Source organism: Danio rerio, chromosome 9 (genome assembly GCF_049306965.1).
Source record: "Danio rerio strain Tuebingen ecotype United States chromosome 9, GRCz12tu, whole genome shotgun sequence".
Taxonomy (NCBI): Eukaryota; Metazoa; Chordata; class Actinopteri; order Cypriniformes; family Danionidae; genus Danio; species Danio rerio.
This window is the reverse complement of record NC_133184.1, coordinates 9,218,633-9,232,395: the sequence shown is the minus strand read 5'-3', so window position 1 is coordinate 9,232,395 and position 13,763 is coordinate 9,218,633.

The following is a 13,763-nucleotide window of genomic DNA, read 5'->3' as shown; positions in this document are numbered from 1 at the left end:
GACTCTTCTGGTACTCTTGAGATGGGCTAAGTTTAGAGACAGATTTAGGGTGCTTTCACACCTACACTTTTGTTTCGGAACGTGTCTCGTTTGCCCAGTTAGCACGGTTCGTTTGGCATATGTGAACAGGGCAATCGCGCTCTGTTCCGCGCCAAAGTAATCGCTCCGAGATCGCTTGAATGAGGTGGTCTCGGCTCGATTGAAACAAACCCTGGAGCGGTTTGATTGCAGTGAGAAAGCGATCCGATCCGAGCGCGGTTATATCACAGTGTTTTATGGATATGTAATAGGCTTACGGCTATATGAAGAGAGAATTATGAGTAGGGCCGGAAGTTTTGCGAGTCTCCGGATGACTGCAAACGAGTGATGATCTCCCGGTAATCTTGTATCTCCCTCCCGGTCCTCAAATAGGCATCGTCGAGCACCCTTCTCACCCCTCCCCACCGCGTCTCTCCTCAGACACGTCGCGCGCGCACCCTGTCAATCACCACCAAACCACCACCTCTCCTGACAGCTGAGCGGGATGCTGCAAAATAAACCCTGACACTGACCAATGTGAGGAGAGTTTACTCGCACGTGACTTGTTTTAGCTCTTTTGGTCCGATTAGAAACTTTTCAGTGTGAAAGCGAACCGCTCCAAGAGCAAAGAGCAACAATGTAACATTTGTAATCTCTGTTTCAGAACAACTGAATCGATTCACAGGTGTGAAAGCACCCTTAGTGGTCTGAGTAGTTTTAAGGGAGTGTTAAGATGTATGGTCAACAATGTAATTAATAATGTAATTACAGAAATTAATTACAGATGTAATTACATGCAGGTATTCAATCAAGCATAAATACATGTTAATACATGTATTTACACAATAAGAACATTCTAATGAATTAGTAATTTCAGTGTAAGTACATATTAGTTAAGGCCACTTAATATAAAGTGGAACCCTAAAAGATATTTAGAAAAATGCTGGAAAACTGTAAACATTGACTTACCTAATATCTGTATTCCCTACAATGGAAGTCAGTTTGTAACATTTTTCAAAATATCTTCTTTTGTGTTCAACTGAAAAGGGAAACTCATTAAGGTTTGAAACAACTTGAGGGAGAGTAAATGGTGAATACATTTTCTCTTTTGGCTGAGCAATCCATTTAAGGTTAATTGAAAATTACAACGTCCAAACAATGTTTAATAGTAGTTAATATGATCTGACCAGTACTTCTATCCTGACTCTAATCTTTTAATCAATCTAGTACACATTTAAGATCAAAATATGTAACTTCTAGTAACATTATTTAATGTATTGTGAGCTCACTCAAACATGAACGGTTTTAATAAATAAAGTTTGATAAATGTTGCAAAACAACATTGTTTGTTCGTGTTTTACTAGCGTTAACAAACGAGAAGTGTTTCCTTGATGTCTAAAGCCAACTTTATTAACGTACTTTTAATGCTGTAGTCTCAAAATATTTGCCTTTCTCAGCAAATATTGGATTTGTGTCATTATTTGTTATCCATCTGATGAATTAATGGCGTGTGATGTTATTAAGTGAGACGTTATGTTGAAGCGGGGGTGAAAACGGTCAAGCGGAGCAGTGTTTTGTGTTTTGTCATCAGCACATGACTTAATGCAGTGCTGGTCACGTACTGCTCTCCTGTGTCGCCCTCGACACGTGACAGGAAACCTGATCTGCACGTCCTCCATGGGAATGGGAAACAGCCTGGCGGTTCTCCTTTACTCCAAAGCCCAATGCGGGACAGTCAACACAATACAAACTCACCTTTCAAAGCCACAGATGTTATGCAATCTACAACGTCATATTTACATGTAGTGCACAGTTTATAGTGTACATCAACATTATTTTCTCCTTGTACAAATGTTTTACACATATAATAATTAATTACAGTTCAAATTAAAGACAATACAGCATTTGATTGGACAAAAAATAGACACGCCTATGAGTGCAGGATGAGTTATCAATATTATTGTTCCATTTAATATTAAGAGGAAAACATAGGGGGTATATGTAAGTAGCTCAATGGTTAGCACTGTCACCTCACAGCAGGAAGGTCGCTGGTTCAAGTCCCGACTGGGTCATTTGGCATATATGTGTGGAGTTTGCATGTTCTCCCTATGTTGGCTTGAGTTCCCTCTTGTTTCCCCCACAGTTCAAAGACATGCGAAATAGGTGAATTGAATAAACTAAATTGACCGTAGTGTATGAGTGTGTATGTGTGTTTCCGAGTGGTTTGCAGCTGGAAGTGCATCCGCTGTGTAAAACATATGCTGAATAAGTTGGCGATTCATTCCGCTGTGGCATCCCTTGATAAAAAAAAGGGATTAAGCCAAAGGAAATTGAATAGATTTGTATCCTGAGTCTATGAAAGCCTGTAGACAATTTTAAAGCTCTTAATGGAAATAAAGAGGAGTTGTTTTCATCAGCATCATGAGTAGTAATGCAAACTGGAGTAGTAGTGTACTAGTAGCAATAGTAATTAAATACAGAGCAGTGTTGAGCGTAATGACAAATTAAAGTAAGTGATTCATTTTAATTTTTAGGTAATCTAATTATAATTTGCTTTTAGATACATTCAACAATTCAGATTCAGAGAAATCAAACACATCATGTAGAGCAGCAGTTTGTAAGTTTTCTTGTTGTTGTAGTTTTACAGCTATATTTTGCAGAAAACTTTTAACAAAAGGTAATTACGTTTATCAGGTTTGAAGAATTGAAACTGATAGATTGTATGGCTTGTTTCATATGCAAACAAGTATCTGCATCTGGAATGGTGTGAACCAAATGGCCTACAGCAACTTAAGACTGACCCAACTAAACCAATCTCTAGAAGGTGATACTGTATCTTTTGTTATAAAGTAGTTAGCCTCACGGACAGTATTTTGGGTTAAGTTGTGGTAAGACCGTTGGGATAACATAGATGCTGAGGAACTGCACTATTCATTCATTCTTTAATAAAGTGTTCTCCCCGTGAGATCTTTGTTCAGCTTATTTTATGCATTGATGAGCTACCCAAGAATGGTCAGGCAGATACAGTAAAATCTAATAAAACAACGAACTGGGTAAGAAATTGGCAGGGCCAGACAGAATCTGCGGACGTTTTTTGCTATTTCTACTGAGAATTTTGGTAAAAATCTGCGGATTTCTGCAAAATTATTTTGGGAGTATCTAGCAGAGTATTATAACTAAAACCTTAATATATTAAATAAAAAGTAATAAATTACTGAATAAAAACGGAATAAATTCAGATTTACACATTTACTCAAGTAAATAAACAGAATTAATAATAGGCTAAAAATCTGCAGAAATCTGCGGAATTCTGCGGAATTCTGCAGAAAATCTGTGGAAAATCTGCGGAATTCTGCGCGCACAGATTCCGTGTGGGCCTAGAAATTGGTGACAGTGTGTATGAAATACACACAAAAAAAACTTTGTTTGTTTTTTGCTTGTTCAAACTACTTATTTAAAATGAGCTAAATCAACAAAATTCTTGAGATTTCATTGGGACAACTAATGTTTTTATGTTCAATCCACATAAATTTATTAAACGTGTTAACGTTTTAGGACATGTGTAAACATATTAGGACAACAAGAATGAATTGTCACATGAATGAATTTTGCGTCATTACTTTAGAATGTTTTATGTTTTGATATATATGTAATTTTTTCAAGTTCTACATTGTTTTGTTTTTTTTAAATAAAGCTGATGGCCTTGTTTTTTCAAAACAAGGCTATTAGTTTTATTTAAAAAACAATGTAATACTTGAGAACATTGTCTATGCATTCAGTCAACACTGATGCCAAGTATATTACAGTAGAACATCATAATCCCAATAGATTAATTATTCGATAAAAACAATTGTATCAAAACTTAAAATTGCATTTACAACTACATGTAGATATACTACATATCTACATATTATACATCTATATCAAGTGGTAAAGTATTTCAGCAAAGTGAAATAAAGAAAGTAAGAAATACGAATGTCTTACACTGCCAATGCAAATGTCATGCAAACATCTCTGTGTTTTTTCAAAACAAGGCTATTAGTTTTATTTAAAAAACAATGTAATACTTGAGAACATTGTCTATGCATTCAGTCAACACTGATGCCAAGTATATTACAGTAGAACATCATAATCCCAATAGATTAATTATTCGATAAAAACAATTGTATCAAAACTTAAAATTGCATTTACAACTACATGTAGATATACTACATATCTACATATTATACATCTATATCAAGTGGTAAAGTATTTCAGCAAAGTGAAATAAAGAAAGTAAGAAATACGAATGTCTTACACTGCCAATGCAAATGTCATGCAAACATCTCTGAGAAAGTGAAGCCACACTTTTCAGAATCAAAAATGAAGTTATGTAGAACACAGTTAGGCAAGTTACATTATTCTCTTCAATTCTGTTGTTAACATGAGCACAATTAGTTAATTAGTTTATTAAAGGAACACTTTTTTTTTAATAAGACTACCACTATTAGCTTAGCTTAACCTAAACCACTGAATTAGATTTGACTACTAGGATGTTGCTAAAATACATTTTAAAAGTTATTTTCTTGGGGTGTCACAGTGGCGCTGTGGGTAGCACGCTCACCTCACAGCAAGAAGGTTGCTGGTTTGAGTCACGGCTGGGTCAGTTGGCATTTCTGTGTGGAGTTGCATGTTCTCCTTATGCTCGTGTGGGTTTTCTCCGGGTGCTTTGATTTCCCCCACAAGTCCAAAGACATGGTATAGGTTAGCTAAATTGTCTGCAGTAGTATGAGTGTGTATGGATGTTTCCCAGTGATGGGTTGCAGCTACAAGTGTCAAGGTTCGAGAAGGATGAGGGAGCGAGGACACAAATGCAACATACAGTAAGATAGTTTATTATTAATTAAAATAAAACAAAAATGACAACAAAACCACCCCGTGGGGGAAAAACATTACTATACCACAAACAGGCAAACTTGCATGGGCTGGCAAGACAGGACTGGAGCAGGAACACAAGGGAGTATAGACGTAAACTGGCACAGGACAGCGGACATGAGGAGAATATAAGCAGAAGTAAATTAACACAAACAGATTAACATAATTAACTAATAATGGGTTAACAAGGAGGTTGGGACTAGACAATAGACAGGAGAGCACATGAAATAAAGGGACAACACAAGCCATGTCCTCACATAAAATGAGACTAGAACACTCAGTCAATAAGAGAATTCAGTAACCGCATGTTCATGACAAGACAAGAACAGCACTAAGCACACAACAAAAGCACGCAGCCACAATGTAAATACCCAGCCACGTGCTTAGACAATACTAACATTAACAGACGTAAGACATGAGCACACCATAGACGAAAACACCTTACCGTGCGCTCACACATATGCAACACGCATGTTTCATCTGAGCGCCAACCGAAATCAAAACCAACCAGACTGAGCTGAGACGCTGAGAATGAAACAGCACAATGACGACAGAACAAAAACAAACACGAGTACAAGATCGCGCGTCCTAAGCACGCACAGATGCCACACGTCCGCATCAAGCAGGAGTGCGCACGGTCTTTGTGCACCCATGACGCGCGCACACAGAGATACGCACAATGACAGAAAACAAGTGCTTGACCCGAGAAAACTCAAGCCGAGCACAACAGGACAGGACAGAGCTAGTGTCCGGACTCTGCCACCAAAACAAGAATTTACAAGACCAGAGTGGCAGAACCCTGACACTAGCCCCCGCCCAAAAGGGACGCCACCTGGCTTCCCTAAAAGGAACATCCAACAAGGTACAAGACAAACAAGAAACACCAGAAGACAACAAAACAGTGAACATCAATAAACACAAGACAGGGAGGTGAACAGGCAAAACATGAAGGGGGGGGAGGGAGGGGAGCCAAGCCAGACCCAACAAGACAAACAAGGGAGGGATGGGAGGGCAAGACCAGGGAGGATCAGGAGGAACAGTCCAGGGTAGGACCGGAGAGACAGTCCATGTTGGGTTCAGTGGGTCTGTGACCCCGGCAGGGGGCCAGGGTGGAGCTGGAGGGTTCGTCCAGGGTGGTAGAGATACACACCAGGGAGGAATAGGAGGGACGACCCAGGGAGGATTGTTCAGGAAAGTCAAGGCAGGGGGTCTGTGGGGAGCCGGCTGGGCTGGAGGGAGCTGAACTGGAGGCCTGAGGGGAGCCGGCTGAGCTGGAGGCCTGTAGGGTGCCGGCTGAACTGGAGACCTGTGGGGAGCCTGCTGAGCTGGAGGCCTGTGGGGAGCCGGCAGGGCTGGAGGCGTGTGGAAGCGTGGGTTGAGAAAGAGTCTGTAGTTTGACATATCGGCCAAGAAAATAGCATTTTCTGTCAGCATAACTATTAGTACTTGACGCAACTACAGACGTATTAAGCTTTAAATAGGAAAACTAACTCTTTGGACATTTTTGAGCAAGATGCTTATGGTCTATTCTATTCAATTCATCTTTATTTCTATAGCGCTTTTACAATGTAGATTGTCAAAGCAGCTTCATATACTTCACAATTAAAACAGTGTCAGTTCAGTTCCGTTTGGTTTAATATTCACATCTGGGAGTTCAAAATCTGAAGAGCAAATACATTGATGCGCAGCTCCACAGGTCCCGAACCATGCAAGCCAGTGGCGACAGCAGCGAGGAAAAAACCTCACCTATTGGCGAAAGTGAAGAATTAAAAAATCTCGAGAGAAACCAAGCTCAGTTGGGCACAACCATTTCTCTTATGGCCAAACGTCTTGTGCAGAGCTGCAGTCTAGGCGCCAGAGGCTGGAGAGCGCTGGACATCCATCATGGAGAAACTGCAAGTGGGAGAGGTCACCGGCTGGTGTACAGGCTGTGCCATCATGATCAATGCGAGGACTCGTCTGTCACTGGGGTCTTACAAGAATCAGTCTCATGCTCTCCACTCCTCCATGACCACCACAGCAGCTGCTCAGGATACAGCCTGGTCCAGGATTATGGAAACCTTGTGAATAATAAAAAAGACTAACATAAGCACAGATGTTGTTTAAATTACAATTATCTATGCTTAGCTAGGCTTAACTTAGCTAAGCTAAATGCAGTCTTGCCAGACCAGATATGTGGATTTTTTTTTTTAAACTTAATAATTTAACAGAGTTAAAAATTGAGCCTGTTTCCAAAAAAGCTAAGTATAAATACAATTTGAGAAGGCAAAACAGAGCTGTTTTAATATCAAAATTGAAAGTAATAGGAGAGGGGGCGGGTGAGAGGTTCTCAGTTGCTCCAGTGCTCTCAGGGTCAGCTGTTTGCTGAATGACGCACATTGAGCCCCAGTTAATATTGTACATGAGGCATTGGCGTCTGACTGAGCATTCCATTACAGGCCTTTCATGCTGAGTTCACTAAGCAGCTGTGTGCTGATTTAGCCTACCTCTCTCTTTCTCTCTGTCTGCCCTCAGATCAAAGTCTGGGTCATTGCAGAGAAGGGACACAACGCTGATCAATGGCATGACGCGGAGGAGTTGTATATTGGCCTAATTCTGTCCGTTTATTTTCATCTTTGTTTACAAGAGAAACTTTCTTGTAATGCATATGAGTTGTTGACACATTTCATGCACTGTTAGCGTTGTCAAAATATTTAGAGTTAAAATAACGCAAATCTACCAGAGAAAGTGTGTGTCATAAATATTAAGCATGGGTTTATTTTTCATCAAGCATAATAAGTATAAATATTACAAATGTCATGAAGACTGCATGCATAAAGCACAATGCAAAGTTTTAATGCAGGTATTTAAGAGAGAATGGTGCATATTTAGGCCCCGTTTACACTAACGCGTTTTCGTTTTAAAACGCATAAGTTTTGCTACAGTTACGCCATCCGTCCACACTACGCCGGAGTTCTCGAGCACCGAAAACTGAGCATTTTGAAAACGCTGGAGAGGCCGTTTTCATTCTGAAACGATGCTGCTCTGTCTCACTGTGGATGAGGAAAAACAGAGACATCTGAAAACGGAGGCGGGACTGTTGAGATTCGCAACCAGATTGGGGCTTTAGTGTCATTGCGTATCCTTTCTTTTATTCGTCAAGCCCCTATCACATGACTATAACACGTGGCTTTAACGCTACCGGAGGACAGTACTGTAAACAACAACATGGGCACAGAAATGGGAGCATTTTTTGCACTATTGTCTGTTTTAGGCGCCATTGTGCAGTTATTCATTTGTTACGTTTAGTAACAACTCGACCTAGTCATCTGTCCACATAAATAGCTCTCTTGCTTTCTTTGCCATCGCGTTTAATGTTCAACCGGCGTTTGTTGACTAACAATAACCAAATGCCGAGCAAGACACATGCTTTCTGTTTATACTATAACGCACATGCCCAGAGTGCGCTAATGGTCACGGGATATACGTTTTTGGTGGCGTAGTGTGGACGGAGATATGTTCAGAGACGCTAGGTTAAACGTGGACGCGGATCGTTTTTGATCAACAAACGCCGTTTTAAAACTAAAACGCACTAGTGTAAACGGGGCCTTAGTCACCAGAGCATTATACTGTAGAAATGCTAAAACAAAATGAATTTTGCTGTTTGTTCAAACTGCTTCAAAATGAGCTGAAACAACACACTTCTTCAGTTTTTTTGGGGGAACAACTTAATTGTTCTATGCACAACCTACTAACATTTGTAAAAGCTAAAACGTTAACTTGATCCCTTCATGTTCTCCCAACACAAATCGATTGTGTGGAGCCCAGCATTTATTAACAGTGTACTTTGGAAATGCTATAGGTGACAGATTACACGTTACACCACTTAAAATGTAATAAGCAGTGTAACTATTTCAAAGTTTTGCAACATTTGATTCCTCTTGTAAACGTTTAGCAAACATTTGTACTGTTAATCATTTTCAGATGTTTAAACCATGCAGACAAGGTTAACTTTACAGTAGTGCTGACTACTGATTCACTTTAAAATGCTTCATGACTTGAATTAGTACTATAATAATTAAATGTTAAAGCACAGCCACCATAGAATCAGACATGAGCATGTACTTTTACTTTGGTATAACTCTGAAGTTAAATACAGGTTAAGTACAGATTAAATACATGTGAAACATGAAATTGTTTATTACTAATGAACTTGGTATGAACAACTGAAGGTAAGATGACTGTGAAACACAAACTTTAGAAACATATGTAAAACATTTTTTTTTTTTGTTTAATGTCCACTCACGTCAAGATTTGTTTAAATGTGATCACATGACCTTGGCAAGAAAGAATCTGGCTATGACTATGCAAATGTTATGCAAACATCTGTCCAAAAGTGAAGATACAAAAAGTTATGTAGAGAACAATTTAGTATCATTTACATTTTCAGCATCATGAATAGTAAAATTAAAAGTTAATTTTATTAGATTAAACGTCATACTTTAGGCAATTGAAAAAAAGCTTATAAGCAGACCTGTTTAGAGTGAATAACTACTTAATATGGAAAAGACTGAGGGGTAAATATTTTGGCAGGAAGGAATCTGACAGTGACCATGCAAATGTCAAATAACGCCATTTACTAAACAAAGGAAAAAAATATATATACGAAGAGAAAAGATTTAATCATCGCATGACATTCACATCAAAAAGTTCCAAAACAATGTTTCACATTTCAAATATGCGCTACAAAAATTATCAGCTTTCCATATTTCGTGATTCATGTTTTTTTTTTCTCCCCCATTTATTTAGGCTTTTCAACTGCATCACGAGATCTTGACTTTTCCTCCAACAACTTTTTAATAATGTTTTATAATGTGCTTTTTTATAATGTGATATAAACAGTTAAAGACAGAATTATTAGCCCCCTGTTTATTTTTTTCCCAAATTCTGTTTAATGGAGAGATGAGTGTTCAAAACATATTTCTAAACATAATAGTTTTAATAACTCATTTCTAATAACTGATTTTTTTTATATTTGCATGATGGTAATAAATAATAGTTTCCTAGATATTTTTAAGACACTTCTATACAGCTTAAAATTACATTTAAAGGCTTAACTAGGTTAATTAGGTTAACTATACAGGTTTAGGTAATTATAGGCAAGTTATTGTATAACAAAGGTTTGTTCTGTAGATAATCCAAATAATCCAAATATATATATATATATATATATATATATATATATATATATATATATATATATATATATATATATATATATATATATATATATATATATATATTTGGATTATATCTTAAAGAGGGCTAATAATTTTGTCCTTAAAATGGTGTTAAAAAAAAAAAACAAAGACTGCTAAAATAATGCAAAATAAAATAAATAAGACTTATTCCAAAAGAGAAAAATATTATTAGACATACTGTAAAAATTTCCTTGCTCTGTGCAACATAATTTGGAAAATATTTAAAAGAGAAAAAAATCAAAAGGGGGCTAATAATTCTGACTTCTTTCTTAACAACAACAAAAAAAAAACATGATATAAAGAACTCCTATTTTCATTTTGATATTAACAACTTAACAGACAGCAGAAATGTTGAGGCGTTGTGCTGCATATATGACAATCATCTTCACTGTATGCATATTTATAACTAAACAGAGCCTAACATTACTGCCTCCTTTCATTTTCATTGAAAATACGAACCATACCCTCTCTTTTGCTGAATATCAGTTTTAATGATGAATAATAGCCATTATAAAAGTATAACGTAAGTTTATACATTATAGGAAATAAATGCAAGCGATCAGTCAATATAGAATGTACATGGTTAGATTAATTATTAACTTATCTTTGCGCTCAGCCAAAACACGTTACCTGAGAACAAGTAATAGATTCAAAAGACCAAAGTCGGGGAATATGTTGTTAGATATAGACAACAAGATGATTTAAATATCACGTTTAGAAAATATAGTAAGATTAGATCCAGTGGGAGATCCTTGATGAACACTCTGACGAGCACAGATCTCATCTGGCTAGATAGGCTGCAGCGCATGCCAGAGAGTGTGTGTGTGTGGTCACGTGATGTGCGTTTTCAGTGCTTTGGTGTAGACGGAGAGTTGTTCAGAAACTCTGGGTGAAACGCTAGTGTGGATGCCGATCGTTTTGACTCTAAAACACTGTTTTAAAACTAAAATGCACTAGTGTAAACAGGGCCTTAGAGATAAGGTTAGGAGCTCTGTCGCTCTGTAGGGCTGCTGCTCCTCCACATCAAGAGAAGTCAGCAGTGGTGGCTCGGGCATCTGATTCAGCCCACCTAGGGAGGTATTCTTGGCATGTCCCACTGGAAGGAGGCCCAGGAGAGGACCCAGGACACACTGGAAGGACTATGTCTCTCGGCTTGCATGGGAATGTTTCAGTATCCCCCTGGAGGAGCTGGAGGAAGTGTCTGGGGAGAGGGAAGCCTTCAGTTATTTATTTAGATATCTGCCCCTGTGACCTGGCCCCGGATAAAGTGGCAGAAAATATATGTATAAATGAATAACAATTTTCACCTACATGTACAAAATAAATGGTTAGGGTTAGGTCTAGGGTTTTTTTTACATGTAATTATGCAAAATTAATTATAATTATTGTAAGTAAATCAAACGTGCAACAAGGACACGTTAAAAATAAAATGTAAAACCTCCACCTTTTATGCGATTTTAATAATAAGAAATCTTCTTTTATTTTGAGTACATTGCCATTATACTGTACGTGCAGCAGACTGACCTGTAAATTCCATTGTCAAGAAAGAATGTGACAATGACAATGGAAATGTCATGCAAACATAGACTCCCTCAGAAAGCGAAGACGCCTTTCTGAGAACCACACTATTACACCCAACCCAGTACCGCCTGTTTCTGGTTAGTGACGCAAAGCTTTTCTCAACCTGTGAACTACACATTCTCTTTTAATAATCTCCAGGAGTTTCACGGTGGACTACAAGGAAGAGTTATGCAACAGATTGAATGGGAATGGTCTCATAATGACTCCATTATCATAAAGGTTAAACCCCTCACTGTTTCACAACACTGCTCAAAGCCGTTTGTGTGCTCTGCTATATATAAATAAATCTAAAAATGACGTTATTCCCAAATCTTGTCTATTGAAAGTGATTGTTATTTACAGCTGCAAGTTTATTGAACCTAAAAACATCCATCACATCAAAATGCTCACAAAAGTAGTCTGTGTATTCAAGAGCTTATTTTTTTGTAAGGTTGGACTTGTTGTTGATTTGATTCAAGCCAATAGAATGAGCTGTACTGTGCTGCTTTTTACAAGGAGATTATGAAGTGTTGAACAAAAAGCTTTGGCAAGTTCATGTGATCATGATCTGTTTCTGTCCTCCTAAAATGGCATAAGTGTTGTCATAGTAACAAAAGATAACACAGGCCCATTGGAAAATAATGTTTTAGATACAATTTTGAGACCACAAAAACAAAGTTCAACATATGTTTGACTGAAGTTTTTTCATCCATTCATTCATTTTCTTTTCAGCTTAGTCCCTTTATTAATTCCGGGTCGCCACAGCAGAATGAACCGCCAACTTATCCAGCACGTTTTTATGCAGCGGATGCCCTTCCAGCCGCAACTCATCTCTGGGAAACATCCCTACACACTCATACACTACGGACAATTTAGCCTACCCAATTCACCTGTACCACATGTCTTTGGGCTGTGGGAGAAACCGGAGCACCCAGAGGAAACCCACGCGAACATAAGGAAAACATGCAAACTCCACACAGAAATGCCAACTGACCCAGCAGAGGCTCGAACCAGCGACCTTCATTTAATAAATAATTATTTTTGTGAAGTTCATTGCACAACAACAAATAAATACCACAGATAAACTTAATGATGTCTATGATTTGTTTTTTCAGTAGCTCACAATGTATGGTGTTGTACTCGTGAAACAAAGTGCTTAGGTTCGAGTCTGGTGAAGCACGGTTCCACGAGAGAAAATGCTATGTAAAATAAAGATTTCAATTACATGGTCGCAGCTCAATTTTCTCTTACTTGCATTTGAAAACAACATTAATTGGGTTAGGGAAGGGTTTAGGTTCACTAATCAGGCGATCTGTTTGACAAGCCCCACCCCGTTAGGAACATGTAAAAGAAGAAGTGTTTCTGAAAATTACAACAAAATGTACCCAAGTAACATATTTCACATTCGCAAAAGTTTACAAAGCGCCCTCCAGTGGAGTTGTCATCTGAAAATTGTAAAGAAATATACCTGGAGCAACGTTAGATCTAATGTGTAATAGAAATTAAGAACAGATGTAATCACATGCAGGTATTTAATCAATCATAAGTACAATGTAAAAATATGTATTTACACAATAAGTACATTTTAACAAATCATTAGTTTAGTGTAAGTACATTGTCACAGTCACCAGTTATCCAGCTTGTGCAGATAGCTAACCGACTACAAATCTGCTTAACCCAGGCTTATTCTGAAAACTTAGTCCTGTGGACGTTACTGGAGAGCATAAAATACATCCTGGGAGGTACGTATTTTTGCAGTTTTTGTTTTTGTGAATCCGCGAGAGGCCGTTGTGTGCCCTTTTTCACACCTCAAATGTCTCTTGCAAGTGCCGTTCGCACCCATGCTATTCTCGCGTAAACCTACCAGAGGCCGCTGTTGACCGACTGAATGATTGACTGGGCGACCGGCCAATCGACCAACCCGACTCCTCCTCCTTCCCTATACCCAACCAATTTTACCGATTGACCCACTCGTTTACTTCCCTAAACCCCATTGACAGTTCTGCCGACATACACGACGAGCTAACCGGA